This window comes from Leuciscus leuciscus, assembly GCF_965113295.1.
Source record: "Leuciscus leuciscus genome assembly, chromosome: 7".
Classification (NCBI taxonomy): Eukaryota; Metazoa; Chordata; class Actinopteri; order Cypriniformes; family Leuciscidae; genus Leuciscus; species Leuciscus leuciscus.
This window is the reverse complement of record NC_138731.1, coordinates 37,425,001-37,439,712: the sequence shown is the minus strand read 5'-3', so window position 1 is coordinate 37,439,712 and position 14,712 is coordinate 37,425,001. Positions and strand designations below refer to the sequence as shown.

General features: G+C 36.5%; 1 protein-coding gene across 1 annotated transcript in view; it reads right to left on the bottom strand.

Moving 5' to 3' along the window:
- The window catches only part of col18a1a (collagen type XVIII alpha 1 chain a), an 81,600-nt gene that overhangs the window by 65,946 nt on the left and 942 nt on the right, over positions 1–14,712 (bottom strand). The window lies entirely within an intron of this gene.

The following is a 14,712-nucleotide window of genomic DNA, read 5'->3' as shown; positions in this document are numbered from 1 at the left end:
GTCGGTGTCTCGAGCAGCTTTCTTTGGTCAAGAAAAGGCAAATAATCTGAATGAACAGAGGTTTCACATAATCATGAATTAATGTCAAACTTGTTTCAGTCTGAGGGTCAGGACTTGCATTAATCCTTTACATAATGTCCCAGAAACAGGTACTCACGCCATGGGTTTTCAGTGAGGTTACTGAGTTCACTACTATTCCACAATACTTAAAGCGTCTTAAAGGCTCCTGTAAGCTTATGCTTTCATAATCATGAAAAGTCATTAATGTCAAAGCATAAGCAGCATCTCAAGTATCTGATTACTAAATCAACACTGCAAAAATTCTGTTTTTCAGTTTTAAAAAAAGAAAATCTTCAAAGAAATAGGTCTTGAATTAATTTTTTCAATTATTTTTAACCCCACTTGCAAGTTGTAGTTTCCTATTTGAAGAGTCAATCAACCAAAATTCTCTTTGAGTTTATGCTTAAAACAAGAGGAAACTATTTGTTAATGGAGTAAGGAAAATAAACAATTCAAGATAAATTCTCTGAAAGTCTTGATAAATGATTAAAACCTACATTTTGATGTTTTGAGGGTGTTTAGAAGTTTTATAAAGGAATATTCTGGGTTAAGTACATTTTTATGTTTAGTTTTTTTTACAAAGGACTAGTCATATATTTTTGGGGTATACCACAAATGCTGTCATTTAAACTTGAGTCTATTGCACCCAGAATATTCCTACAGTTAATCAAACTAAAAGGGCATCCAGAAATCCATATGCCTCCTAGTAATAATGAAAAAAAATCATTAACCTCAATTTTATTCTTTAATTCAGACTGTGCTCCATGATCAGAGAACGCTTTTAGAGGACAAAGTGCATTTATAGCATAAAACCAAATGCATTTGGTGGTATAACATACTGCCTGTTAATATGTAAAAATAACTCCCCAAAAATTACAGGAAACATCAGATCCAAGACATGAATAGCAGATATCAGATCTCTGTTTCAAAGCGTGGCGAGAGGATCTGCAACCTATTGTCTTTCAAAGACCGTTTCCTATTTGAAATAGATTAAGTGATTGAACAATGCATTATGAGATTGCATTCTTCAGGAAGGTTACACTCAAAGCTGTATTAGATTTTGGCCATAAAATGGTATTTTTGAAGGCAGCATAATTATCTGTCTGTGCAACACCTGTATTAAACAAAGACAATGCTCAACAATGTTTTATCTTTCATCGAAAAACCGCAAAAGGAAAAGCATATTTGTTACATGGGGATGAAAAGTATGTGTTTGGTGCACCAGGACAGATTATCTCAGAGGTTTTTAACTGAGTGGAGCTCAGCTGATCCTCTAAGGAGACGCAAACAAACCCTCTATTGTCACTTTCAGAGGGGTGCACTTAATACACCTAATCCCTGGCACCTGACAAGGTGAGGCCACACAGTAATGCCGCCACAGAAGTCCAATGACAAGCAGAGGAAAGGGTTTAAGCTTTTGTTTCAATGGTAAAAGTCAATTGAACTGGGCTAACAAGAACATACAGTAATACACAAAACCAGTGTCTTTATAAGCATGTTAGTTTAGAAGCAAATGCTCTGTGATTGCAAGTCAAATGTATGACTCTTATGAACTGGTTCTTTCAACTGAATCTGTGAAAAAAGCCCCACAAATCAGTTTATGAAGTCAGTTCACTTAAGGCCAATTCACACTGCACCGACAGACAACACACTCTCAGGTTTTGTCGGATTAGTGTTACCCCTGTCTGCCTCTGTTGGCGTTGGTCAGCGTTTTTGCCGAATCTTCGTTTGTCAGGTCAAGGAATGTCTGAGAAGTGACGTACTGTAATCTAATGATTGTCTATGTTAGTCACGTCTGTCGGTGCAGTGTGAATTGGCCTTTATTCACCAAACTTCAAATATACAAATCTAAATAAACCAAGAACTTTTACTGGTTTAGGCTTGTGAGACTTATGTCACTCAGGCTTTTTTGCTTAAAACTCCAACTGTAAAATCTCAAACGTATAAAACGGTCTTCTTAACCCAGTGAACCTGTAAAACCTGGAATCTGTTACCGTTTCTTGGTGTTGCTTCATTTTAAGATCTCTAGAGTCTGTCAGTGCCTGTTCACATTCCTGTAAGTAGTCATATCTAATGAAATAGGGGCCCACAGCTTCACTTTTCTGTGGGCATCCACTGACACACGAACCAGACATCCAGCATTCTTGGCATTCCCCTGTCAATCAGTGAGTAAAACTGATTTGACTTTTATCACCACAACATTGTAATGATAGAGCCAAAGATCAACAACCCCATGGGACATATCACAAAGCAATTAACTTTTTCCATATGGTGATGTTAAACATAATGTGATATAGGATGTATAATGAATCGTTTACAATAATATAATCTCTACACTCCATCTACAAGTGATATAAATTATGTGGTCTGGCAATGGTTTGCAGCAAACATTTTTTACGTTTTTTTTTTATTTGCTATGGTTTAGTCAATAGCATTACCACAGATTTGGGACGCAGCCTAATAAAAATTGGCTTCTGCGCAATAAACACATTTTCTTGCAACATAAACGATGTCTTCACTACGGAGAAGGTGGTGAATATAGAAAACTGAATTTTTTCAGACTGAGCAACTGCTCTTATTTAGGGAGGTCCACAGGTTTTGAAGAAAATGCAGGATTAGTAATCATGATTCTGAGTCGTTTAATCTTCACACCTTTGGTGTCTTACTTATTTGAAGGGTCCCAAAGCCAAAGAGTGAGAACTCCTATGTAATGACAAGCTTTTGGTTAGAGGCACAGCATACAAATAATAAAACTCTCTTTGTTGTTTATTTTAAGCCATAATTTGGAGTTGGAGTTAGTTAGAGTCTCTCTTAAAGTTAGAGTCTTTAAATGATCATTTGAAAGGGATGTTAGTCAAGACATAACACAAGATAAGGCATTTAAGCTGTTATTTTTCTTTAAATAATCAGAGCACCATTTAGAGCCATTTTATAAAAGATCCCACAGCTTAGATGCTAATTTCGGTCATGTTTATATCTAGTATTACCATCCGACTCCAGTGACCCCCTTCACAAGCTGTCAGATGGATGGGTCTCTTATTGTGTGACTTCAATGATCAATTACTGTCAATGTCACTATGCTAATGAGGAAACTTTATGTGTGAGGAAAAACAGTGATAATAAACAAAAGCTTAAAGAAAAAATTATATAGAATATTACCTTTGTACATTTAACTCATGCTAAATCTGTTTATATAAACTATTGTTTAAAATGTTGGGGTCAGTAGGAAAATTAATACTTTTATTCAGCAAGCATGCATTAAATTGATCAAAAATGACAATGCATGGTTTTACTTTGTCAGAAAAAAATATTTTTCAAATCTTTCTTTTCATCGAAAAATGTTACAAAAATATTAAGCACAACTGTTTTCAACATTGATAATAATAAGAAGAAATGTTTCTCGAGCACCAAAATCAGCATATTAGAATGATTTCTGTAGGATCATGTGACACTGAAGATTTGAGTAATGATGCTGAAAATTCAGCTCTTCCATTGGTGAGCATAAAATACTTTTTTCAAGAACATTTATTATCAACCCTAAACATTTGAACATTAGTGTATATGCTTCATGTCCAAGTAGGTGTCCCCGTTACTCTACTTATGACACTGTATCTTGCATGAATGATGGTTAAAGCACCATCCAACATTCTGCTCTGGTCAAAGCATTGCATTCTCATTCTGCTGCTGTTGCCAGGCTCATGAATCACCAGCAAAGATGCGTGCAGATAGTGTTTTCCAGAGCTGCTGGAACAAGGATTTGTTAAAACAATACTGTCCAGACCCGGTATATGCTAAACTTAAGTGAAAATGAGTAAACTAAACTCTGGTTATCATCTTAGGTTTAAAAGGGCTTCGCTCACTGATACAAAACAAGAGTAAACTAAAAGAGAAATGGAGCTTGCTTGGCACACAGAGCAACTCAAATTATCTAGAAAGGCACAAAACAGAATCTCTGCCATGTCAAACCACACATTATCATCAAAATCACACCCTGTGATATCTGAAAGGCAGAGTACTGCTTCATGGTGTCTTCACGGAAAACACCAGATATTGTGCGAACCGTACAGCTTCAAAACATATTCTTTGAAAGCACATCTCAAAGCTAGCATGAAATTCCACAGCATGGGGAATGACTTCAAACTTAATCCCTGTTGTTTGGTGACTGACTGTTAAAGAAAGCTAATACTTAAGGATTAACGGACAGAATGTGACCTTTTTGCTTGTTTGTAAGAATGACTTGCCGATGAAGCAGAACTACGAAATAAACTTACCTCTACACGCTCATATGTAACCATAACCTACCCTTCTTTAGTCGACATGTTAATCCTGTGTAATGAAGTAAGAAATTATCTAAGGGGTGACGTCTTGCCTCAAGCAACATCACAAGCTTTAGATTCAACAGGACCACTGAGCATGACAAAGGGGTCCTTCATCAGTCGGGCCGTGCCTGTCCCGCAATTAGTGACAGGCAGGCTGAAAAGAGACCGGCGGTCGCATTGTTTTCCGTGAGACGATTTCCAAAGAGGGTCTAAGATTTCCAGCCACTCGACTCGAGATAATAAAGGGCAAAGGAATGATAATCTGAGGGAAAAATCTCTCTGAGAACTGTGGTGACACTTGCCTCAGGAGAGCACATTAACTGAATGTGTTTTGTAGACATGGTAAATGTGCCTCTACAGCAGGAGACATGAGACTCATAGCCAATGACTCTAAATTTGAAAGTCAAAAAAAAAAAAAGGAAAAGTCCGAAAGCTAGATAAAATCATGACATCAGTCAGCAGCACCAGGTACCAACATGGACCTGACCCAACTAGTCTCTATTCTTATGGGACTAAACTCAGACTGACCTGGATTCCAATGGAGATAAGACTGATCACTAGTTAGGCCATGTGCATTGTGGGAATCATGAGGAATTTAATGATTCCAGCTCTGATCCCATTGCCACTTCATGATTACGGTTCCTCTGTTAATTTTTTCGAGGAAGCATCAAATAATCTAAATAATACACTAGCTTACAAAAGTTTTGTTTACAATTTCTTTATGTTTTTGAGAGAGGTTTTTATGCTCACCAAGGCTGTATTTATTTGATCAAAAACATAGTAAAAACTATTATTACTACAAGTTAAAACTGTAAAGCTGTATCTATTTTAAAATGTAATTTCTTTCTGTGATGGCAAAGCTAAATTTTCAGCATCATTCCTCCAGTCTTCAGTGTCACATGATCCTTCAGAAATCATTCTAATCGCTGATTTGGTTCTCAAAAAACATTTCTTCTTATTATAATAGTTTTACTGCTTAATATTATTGTGGAAACCCTGATACATTTATTTTAATTTCGGTATTCTATTATGAATAGAATGTTTAACAGAACAGCATTCATTACCAGTAGTCTACCTCAAAGCAGTTCTTCACTGAAGTTAATACAAATACTGTAAATAAGCAAATCCAAAGAAGCTAAGTGTTTTCACAATACTTGAAGGTCTCACTTTACAAAAAGTAAAACAAGGACAAAATAGACATTAGAGGCATAACATTTCAGAACACAGGGAAAAGCATTTTAGATTTAACAACACAATGATTGCAATGAGCAAAATAATAATTTTAATTTAGATTTTTAGCAAAGATTTAATAACACTACAAATGAACAAAAAAAAATGTAATCGACTGCTCCAACTTGGCTTTGGCTTGAACCAACTATCACGCAGCCTGATTATTCTTTTTTTAACCTTGTGTAACAGTCATTTTCAAACATATATACAACAATGTAGCCAGGGTCATTGGTGCATAATGGAATTATAAACCTAGAGCACTTCAATGAACCATGTTCTTTCTCTCCACCTAGTAACTGTAGAGCAAAGCAGCTTGGGAAATTTCAGCCAAAAAGCCTGTAACAAGAGAGTCAACTGTTGACTCGTCCAGAATGATGGCCCTCCCTCACTTGTTGTGTGGATAACTTTATAGCTTTGTAAAGGAATGGACTGGCAAATCTTTCACTGCTCTCTAAATGTTCTAACTACCCCACAATTGGCTTAATTCCCTTCCCTTTTTGTGAATGTCTCAAAGAATGGCACTGTGCCATCTGGCCTACATTACAGAGAAGAATAGATGACTTCCTTCACTGTTTCGGTTACAGCTCAGAGACAGGACAGTTGTGGCCTCCAAACATGCTGAGCAAAGTGATGCTTTGGCTTTTGTGCTGATACAAGCCCATGCAATTAAAAAAAACACTCCCAAGTGCAAACTACTTAGATCTTCCAGCCCCTGCAGTCTGTTTTTATTTAGCAAATTAGATGCATCCTTATGGATCTCAATAAACTGTTTCAGCATCCATGGAGACTTTAAAGGGATAGTTCACCCTAAAATCCTCACATCGTTTACAAAACCATTGGACAATTTTTTTCTGTAGAAAACAAAACATGAAGACTGTGTTCCATACTATTTTCTTTGCAGTTACAAGGAATGGGAACTGAAGCTTTCAATCTTCAAGAAAATAAAAGAAACAAAAGCACCACAAAAGAATCATAAAAGAAGTTCATGACTCATATGACTCGTTCACTAGTATATTTCAGGTATTGTGAGGTAATACAATAACTTTGCGTGAGGATCAGACCACACAGAACTAAATAAATGAATGAATATTTGGGTAAGTTCATATTTTTTATTCAACAAGGATACATTAAATTGATCAAAAGTTACAGTAAAAGCTTTCACATTGTTACAAACAAAATGTATAATTCAAATAAATGATGTTTTTTCTTTTCATCAAAGAATCTGGAAAAAAATACTTACTGACCTGTTTGTTTGAGTCATATTTTTCAATGAATCGTTGATCTGGTTCACTGGGTTCATATGAGTACATTAGCACAGAAAAGGTGAAGATTTGCATGGACTAAAAGCTTACATTTTGGTCCATTTCTCACACAAAGCTTTTGTATAACTTGAAATATAGCAAACTCGCTATGGGAACCATTTTTAATGTACCTTTCTATTGCTTGTGTGTCCTTTTCTTAAGCTTGAATGCTTTAGTTCACATTCACTGTACTGCTTGTAAAGGAAAAAACAAACACTATCTTCAGAAATTCTCCTGCTGTGTTCCACAAAAGAAAGAAAAAAGAAAAACTTTAGTTTAGGGTCCAATTGCTTATTAGCATGCATAATACTAAGATTCTGGCTTTTTATTAGTACTTATAGAGCATATATTAATGCCTTATTCTGCATGACCATATTCTACATCCTATCCAATACCTAAACTACCTTACTAACTATTAATAAGCAGTATTTAGAAGTTTATTAAGACAAAAGTTAATAATTAGTTAATAGATATAATTGGACCCTTAACTAAAGTGTGACCAAAAAAATCAATCAAGGTTTGGAACAAAATGAGTGTGAGTAAATGGTGAACTCACCAGTAAAAAAAAAAGAACAAATTTTCGGGTGAACCATCTATTTAATTCCCTCAAGTCTTCAAATAAAGACACATCCTCTAAACTAAACTAAACCCACACACCCCTGACTCACAACTCTTGAAATCTGAGAAAGGCAAGAAAATGGTCACGGCACAATATTTGCTCTATCCCAGCATGCCTCAACATGCCTCTAGCTGTCAAGGCAAAGAAGAGAGCCGCACTAGCAGTGAGAACCGAGAGGATCCTTGAATGCCATTTTCATGTGACCTCCTATAGAAAAAGGTGTTGCTATAGAAAAAAGGGTTTTTGCACCTGCCTCAAGAGGGCCTTTAGAGTGCTAAGTCTCATTGCATTCTTTCCCTGACAACTAAAGAGCATGAATGATACCGTCTCCCATATCTGACCTCAGCCCCCATTCCCAGAACTCTCAGGAGAGACAGAATTGGTTAAAGGACCTCCGCAAATCTGTGTTTTGTTCTCAAGCCCACTGCCCTTGATGGTAATCTCCCCTGCCCAGGGGACAGACGTCTTTCACACCATTGGGGAGAAAGATTTATGTGGGGTGAAACAAGAGAAATGTCCGTGGACACTGCTGTTAGTGGAAGAATGAATGAAGGAGGGAATTTCAATCATCTTTTAAAAGCTACTTAAATGAAATAGACAGTGAACAGTATTAAACCCCTATTTAAAAAACAGACAATCTAAAAAGAGATAAGAAAGAACCCATATGATCACAAGTAAACCCTAAAAATCACAAGCACATAGAGCAGAAATAGATGCTGAATTGCCTGTAGAAACTAAAGGTATCAGTTCACTGGCCTTTGCCCTAATAGTCTTGTGTGGTGTACAGTGGTGGTCATTCAAATCCCACTTTCATTCATGAGAATAAAGGCGCTGGTATGGATTTCGTGGGATGTGGTATTTGGTTTCATCCAGCCCTGCGTTCAGCAGACTGTTTCTTGGGACATGTAAACACTTCTTAAGCTGGTGGAAGGATAAAGTGCCAGGTAATGGGATCTTGCTTCTCACACAGGGGCCAAACTACGCTTTGTGCCTGACAAATCTACACCTGGTTGGCATGGGAACCATTTTCCTATTGGCACTGGCAGCCCATCATTATTGACCAACTGTCAAGATCTAATGACTAGATGACTATCTGCACAAGCATATTTTATATATCTCCTATTAGAAAACATGTCGGAGCAAGAGAAAAGTGGGAGGTAGGGCTGTGCGACATGTTGAGTATTTACGATTTATTCACTGTTATTTTATTGGATATATAAAAATTAATTGATGTCAAGAATATTTCAATAGTTAAATGCAATTTATTAAGCCATTAAATGTCTAAATTATGAGTGCATTAGCGCTGATCAAATTTATTGAAAATGTAATAAAATGGCTCAATTAAGTTTTTTCGTTTTTGTACAGTTTATTTTAAAGAATCAGTTCATTGGTTGATTATTTTTAACTACATTTAACAGTAATTTCCCTCCTGCGTTTTAACATTTCGAATGCTCATTGGTCAAGATATTAAATGTATTTAAAAAAATCAAAAGCCTGAAATATATTGAGACTATTTTATAAGCTATATCGCCCTAGTGTCAGCTGTGATTTACTTGCATATGAAAATACTTACACAATCACGTCTGCCAAGCCAGAAAATTCTCACGAAATAATTTATCTAAATTATCACCTTGGAAGTTAAAATGATTTGCTTGCAGGCAAGATAAAAACAAGTTCAGCTCTCATCTATTCCAATTACACATAATAATTGTAAGAGCACAATTATTCAAAACAGTACTCGTGTGCCAGCTGCCATTTAGAAGACATAACATGAAAAATGACTGTACTTAGGGACATATAAGAAGATCATATAAACTATTTTCAGTTGGCTTTTTGTTATAACCAATTTTGGGGGAGGGGGACTGTACAATCAGACTCAATTTGACAGTTTTATAAAATGTAAATATGAATTACTGTTTTTATATATATTTCATATATAATGGTTTATTTCATATATAATGGTTTATTATGTTCACCAAGGCTGCATTTGATCAAAATACATAATAAACAGTTTCAAAATATTTTAAAACGTAATTTATTCCTGATGGCAAAGCTGAGTTTTTCAGCAGCCATTATTTCAATCTTCAGTGTCACATGATTCTTCAGAAATCATTCCAACATTCTGATTTGGTGCTCAAGAAACATTTCTTTTTTTTATTCTTGTTCGTCAGCGGTTGTGCTGTTGCTGTTTAATATTTTTGTGGAAACAGTGATGCAGTTTTTTCAGGATTCTATGATAATAGAAAGTTCAAAAGAACAGCATTTATTTTAAGTATACTTTGTTTTGTAACAAAGTAAAAGTTTTTACTATCACTTTTGATGAATTGAATGCACCCTTACTGAATAAAAATATTAATTTAATAATAAAAATAACAATCTCCCAAACATCCTTCATCCTGGCTCACAAGCGACAGGCCAAAAAATCCATTCTATCCGCCTCAGATCCAGTGAAGTGCAACTGTACACAGATGACAACAGACAGTAATAAAGATAACGTGCAGTTGTCCCCAACCCCATTCCTCTCTTCCCCTCCTTATCAACACAATCTTCTTCCACAACAGCTGCAAAAGCAAGACGCTGTCTGTAAAACCCAAATAGGAAGTCAATCCATCATCTCTTACACAATACACCTTACAATAAAAGCACACACAGTGTCTATATCCGCATAATGCAATTTCGGCAAAAGTCAACTTTTCCTATTTGCCTTTGACGCCTTTAAACCACAGGTGCCTTTTCGGGGCATTTTGAGATGTGTACAGAACCCATTGGCCTGTCATTTGTCAAATAACGCCATAGAAGTAAACTGCCGCCACAATTACAGGTGAAGGGAGCGAAAAAAGTAAGGGTTTCAACCTAGGCAGGAAGGACTTCAGGAGCACTCAGGGGCCGCTCAGTGGACGATTAGCCATGATGATGGTAGGTTGCGGGCCATAAAGAGTATTACAAATCATCCTTTCATGACCCAAGAGCTGTAATTATGGTTTTCCTATTGGTTTTTGGCACTAACGCACAGTGTGAGACCAAGAGGTTCAGACACCAAGGACTGACGCTAAACGAAAAAAAACAAAGAAGAAAAAAAATACAAACAACAGCTGTTAGCCTTTACAGCATCATCCTAAAAAGGAAGAGGACATGCTACAGCAAATTCAAATCAAAGCTTTTGGAGAATATTTATCTAGTGGTATGAGTGCATTAGTACGTGTTTGCTAATATTTTCTGGAATTCAATTGTGGTTTAAAGCTTTGAAGATCACTAAATCGCCACTTAGAATAGGCCTAATTGTCTCGGGAAGATATCATTTAGACAGAGCTGTGTTTATGGCACTGGACCAAAATGAGAGACCTTTCAGCTTTGACCTTGTGAATAGCCACAGCGCACACCTGCTTTTATTGAGAGGACACAAATGCACTGGTGGAACAGCTGATAGCTCATTGTGCCAAGCAAACAAAGAGCAAATCTAACTTTGTGACCAATAAAGTTAAAGAAACTAGTTGAAATAGTGACCCAGCTTACTAAAAACATGACCGGCAGGTCTTCAACCCGATACAACGGTCATTGCTTAAGTTTATGGTCATTTCTAGGGATAATGTGTATAATAAACAAATTGGGCTCTAAATTAAATGTATCAAATAAAACAGTAACCTACAGACTGAATGATTTACCTGCCGCAAATACTACACTCCTGATCTCATCAACTCTAAATCTCGGACATTACGCATGCTATTAGAATGCACATCCTTTAAGCCCCCCAACTATTGTGTGGTAAAGTAAAAATGACAAGCATTAAGGAGAAACATATGTTCTCATTCCTGTCACTGAATGTTAGCGATACCCTCTGTTCTTGCAGGATTAATGTGAATAGATTACGACACCGTGCTGTAAAACACAGATGTGTCGCATGTCAGTTCCCATTCATCAGTGCGGTCCCCACCCTTTTAGCTGGCATGATGGGAGTATCACATCTCCAAAACATGCATAAGCACATCTGAAGTGATAAGCCATTATTTGGCCATTTTGGGCTCACTGGTTAATAAATGTACCCACTTGGCTGATTAACAGAAAAGAGTAAATTTTGACAAATACCGCCAGACATGTATCCTAGACCCTACTTGGATGAATGAATTGCCTTGAACACCACAGTTTTAGGTAACTTTGCCAGATTGTTCCAAACAATAAAGTCCCAGTCTGTGTTGCATGTAGCCTACATAGGTTTCAAATATTGTGAGGCAAAAAGCCACGTGCAGCACAGCAGGCAAACCCACTGCATGAACTTTCAATCTTCGGTTTATATTTTTAATGTCAAGGTGTGAGATATGCCTCATTGCATATACTGTAGGTCATTGCTGGGTCAAATTGACTAACTAAACACATTCCCCATAAAAAAGGACAACGTAATTGCTGCAGGATGAGGCAGAGGTAATATATTCTGCTGGCTTTCCAAGTATATGCACAGTTTTTGTTTACTTTTGTATTATAAACAATTTTTTTAGTGTGGGGGTCACCGCTTTTTTTTTCCAATTCACTTTTCACCATTTTTTTCAATATAAAAAAAGCTAAACCAGTTGAGAACCACCATTCTAGAGAGATTTTCGCCAAAAACTGTTGATTTATTATCAATGTTATGCATTACGGATCTAAAACACAAGCAACACATAAAGTCTAGGATGCTTCATTTGAATTTTTGATAGTGTAAAAGTGGAAAATGAGAGTTATTATTCTGCTTGACAACTTGGCAAATCCTTTGCATCACCAGTTACCAGATCACAATGCCTCTAAGTTTAATGATAAATCCAGACTCTTTGTACTGATGGGGTACATGAGAAGTGCACAAACACACATTCTCTCTCTCTCTCTCTCACTCACTGACCCTCTCACACACACATACTTTAGCCATCTCTTGATCCCAGGGGCTCCCATTCTCACAAAGTGGGTTAAATACAGCCCATTTAGCTCACAGGATAATGCCGTCTCCACTGCTCCCCTTGAAAAGAGTTTCAAGGGTGGGTTAAAGAAAAATTCAATTCACATCTCTGGATCAACACTTCTCAGACAGAGAAACGAGCCCCCCACTAGAGTCTACTATAAGTGAATCTGTTTATTGACTGGAAAAGCTGTGGATTACTGAAACCAAAGGAGTTGCTGAGACAGGACAAGGCTTGAGAACAACTTTTTTAATTTCTTCTAAATGAATGTTAACACAAAAATAAAAATGTCCAAGCTGCCGTCCACACAAAAAAGTGGATGGTGCTTATAACCGCCTAACTCAAAAAAATAAAAAGCACCATAAAAGCATGCAAGTCTGAAAATAATGACAAAATATTTCATCTCTGGCTGAACTATTCCTTTAAGAAAGCACTGGCATTCACCTACAAGAATGCTGACGCTAACTAAGGTTACGCTTCAAATGCGTATCACGCCTTTTCGTCAAACATTCCGTAGATAAAGAGTAAATGAAAACTCAAGGACTTTGTTGTAATGATTACATTTTATCTGTGTCATGAAAATGAAGGCATTCCATTTGTTTTAAAATATGATTAGCGAATAGTGCCTGTGGGTGTTCGAAGGACTCAGTAAAACATGTTAAGGCAGTTAACATAAATCTAGCATCAGAACTTCCATTTAAAGTCATCATGTCATATCATGTTTAATCCACCCTTTTTAATCTCACCAACAAATTCCCAACAATAAATTATTTCATAATGGATATGCAACACAAAGTTGACGCCATTTTCTGAAGCTAAAGTAACTGCTGAGATCATCAATCCAACAAGAAACAGATGAGATCTTTATGTAATAAAGTAATGTTAAGAAGAATGAGTACTCAAAGAGTTCTTTTGTCCAAAGTCTCAAAGTAAATCAACAAGTGTTACAATACATCGTCGTCAATATATAAATTAATGAACCCATAAATTCATTTTCATTATTGACTACCATACAACAGTTTTGTTTTAAAAGTGCTAATCATATTACATTTGTTTATAGAACTATTGTGTAAAACCAAAATCAAATTTGCAAGCGAGTTTGCAACTTAAAAAGCTGGTCTAACTAAAGCACTGCACACAGAGAACAGGTCATGGAGGTTATTTGGTCTCCAGGTTTCCCTGAGCACGAAGAAAGCTTTGTTTTGGGTAAAAGCGTATTGTTATTTGCAACCACAGAGTTCTCAGCAGGACGTTCCTGCCTCCTATCGCTTAGGCATCCATATACAGCAGGTGGGAAGCCTTGTTTGCTGTGATTTTTAATGCAGAATTTCGCTCAGCGATTAAATATCCCGGTGGGGTGTCCTTTTACAGCTGTTCTCCTCCGGCCTGCGGTGCAGCCTCAGGACACGATCAGTCAAAGAGCGACAAATTGATGGCATGACAAAAGAAAAGTCCACCATGAGGCAAGCAAGTAGTCTGCACTCTGACAGTCCCGGCACAAAGTCAGGCACTTCTACAAAGTGAAACTGATCTGTGATTATTTAAAATACACTGCGGCTCTCTCCCAACAAGGTAACGTTTTATAATAACTTTCATTAATAAAACTGAACTGAAAAAAAATTATATGAAGTTGAAAAATGTGTATATTTTCAAGAAGTACATGATCATATGAATTGATTTACATTAAATAATGATCTGTTAATCATAATGTAATAAGTTCATTAGTAAACATTAACAAGCACATTCTTCTAGCTATGTGAATATATTAACTAATGATCTGTTAATCATTATATAACATTTGTTAATTATTTATTAATGAAAGTTATTATGAAGTGTTACCCTCAACAATACTACATCGCTATAAAACAATCAAACAGACATTGACATGGAGTCGCACAGTGAACACTTGATCTCTCTGTAACCCTGGCACATCAAGAATTTACTACCTCCCATAAATCTATAAACCCAACCAGGCAAGCAGACCTTCGTGGTATGTATTATTTAAGATGCAACCCTCAAAAATGCAAATGGCACACCCACAAACTTTGATGCAAGTTTGTCCATTATCCCTCTATAATGTGATGACAGCAACAGTGATCTCTGTCAATCAAATATTTATAAATAGGTTCTCAGTTTCTTAGATCTCTCGGTTTCAGACCAGCCTTACATGACAGCTGTACATTTTCTTAATGAAATGGTCTGCAACTGAAGTCATGGCAGAACGACACACATGGGAAGAGACATAACTTCCGAAACTACTG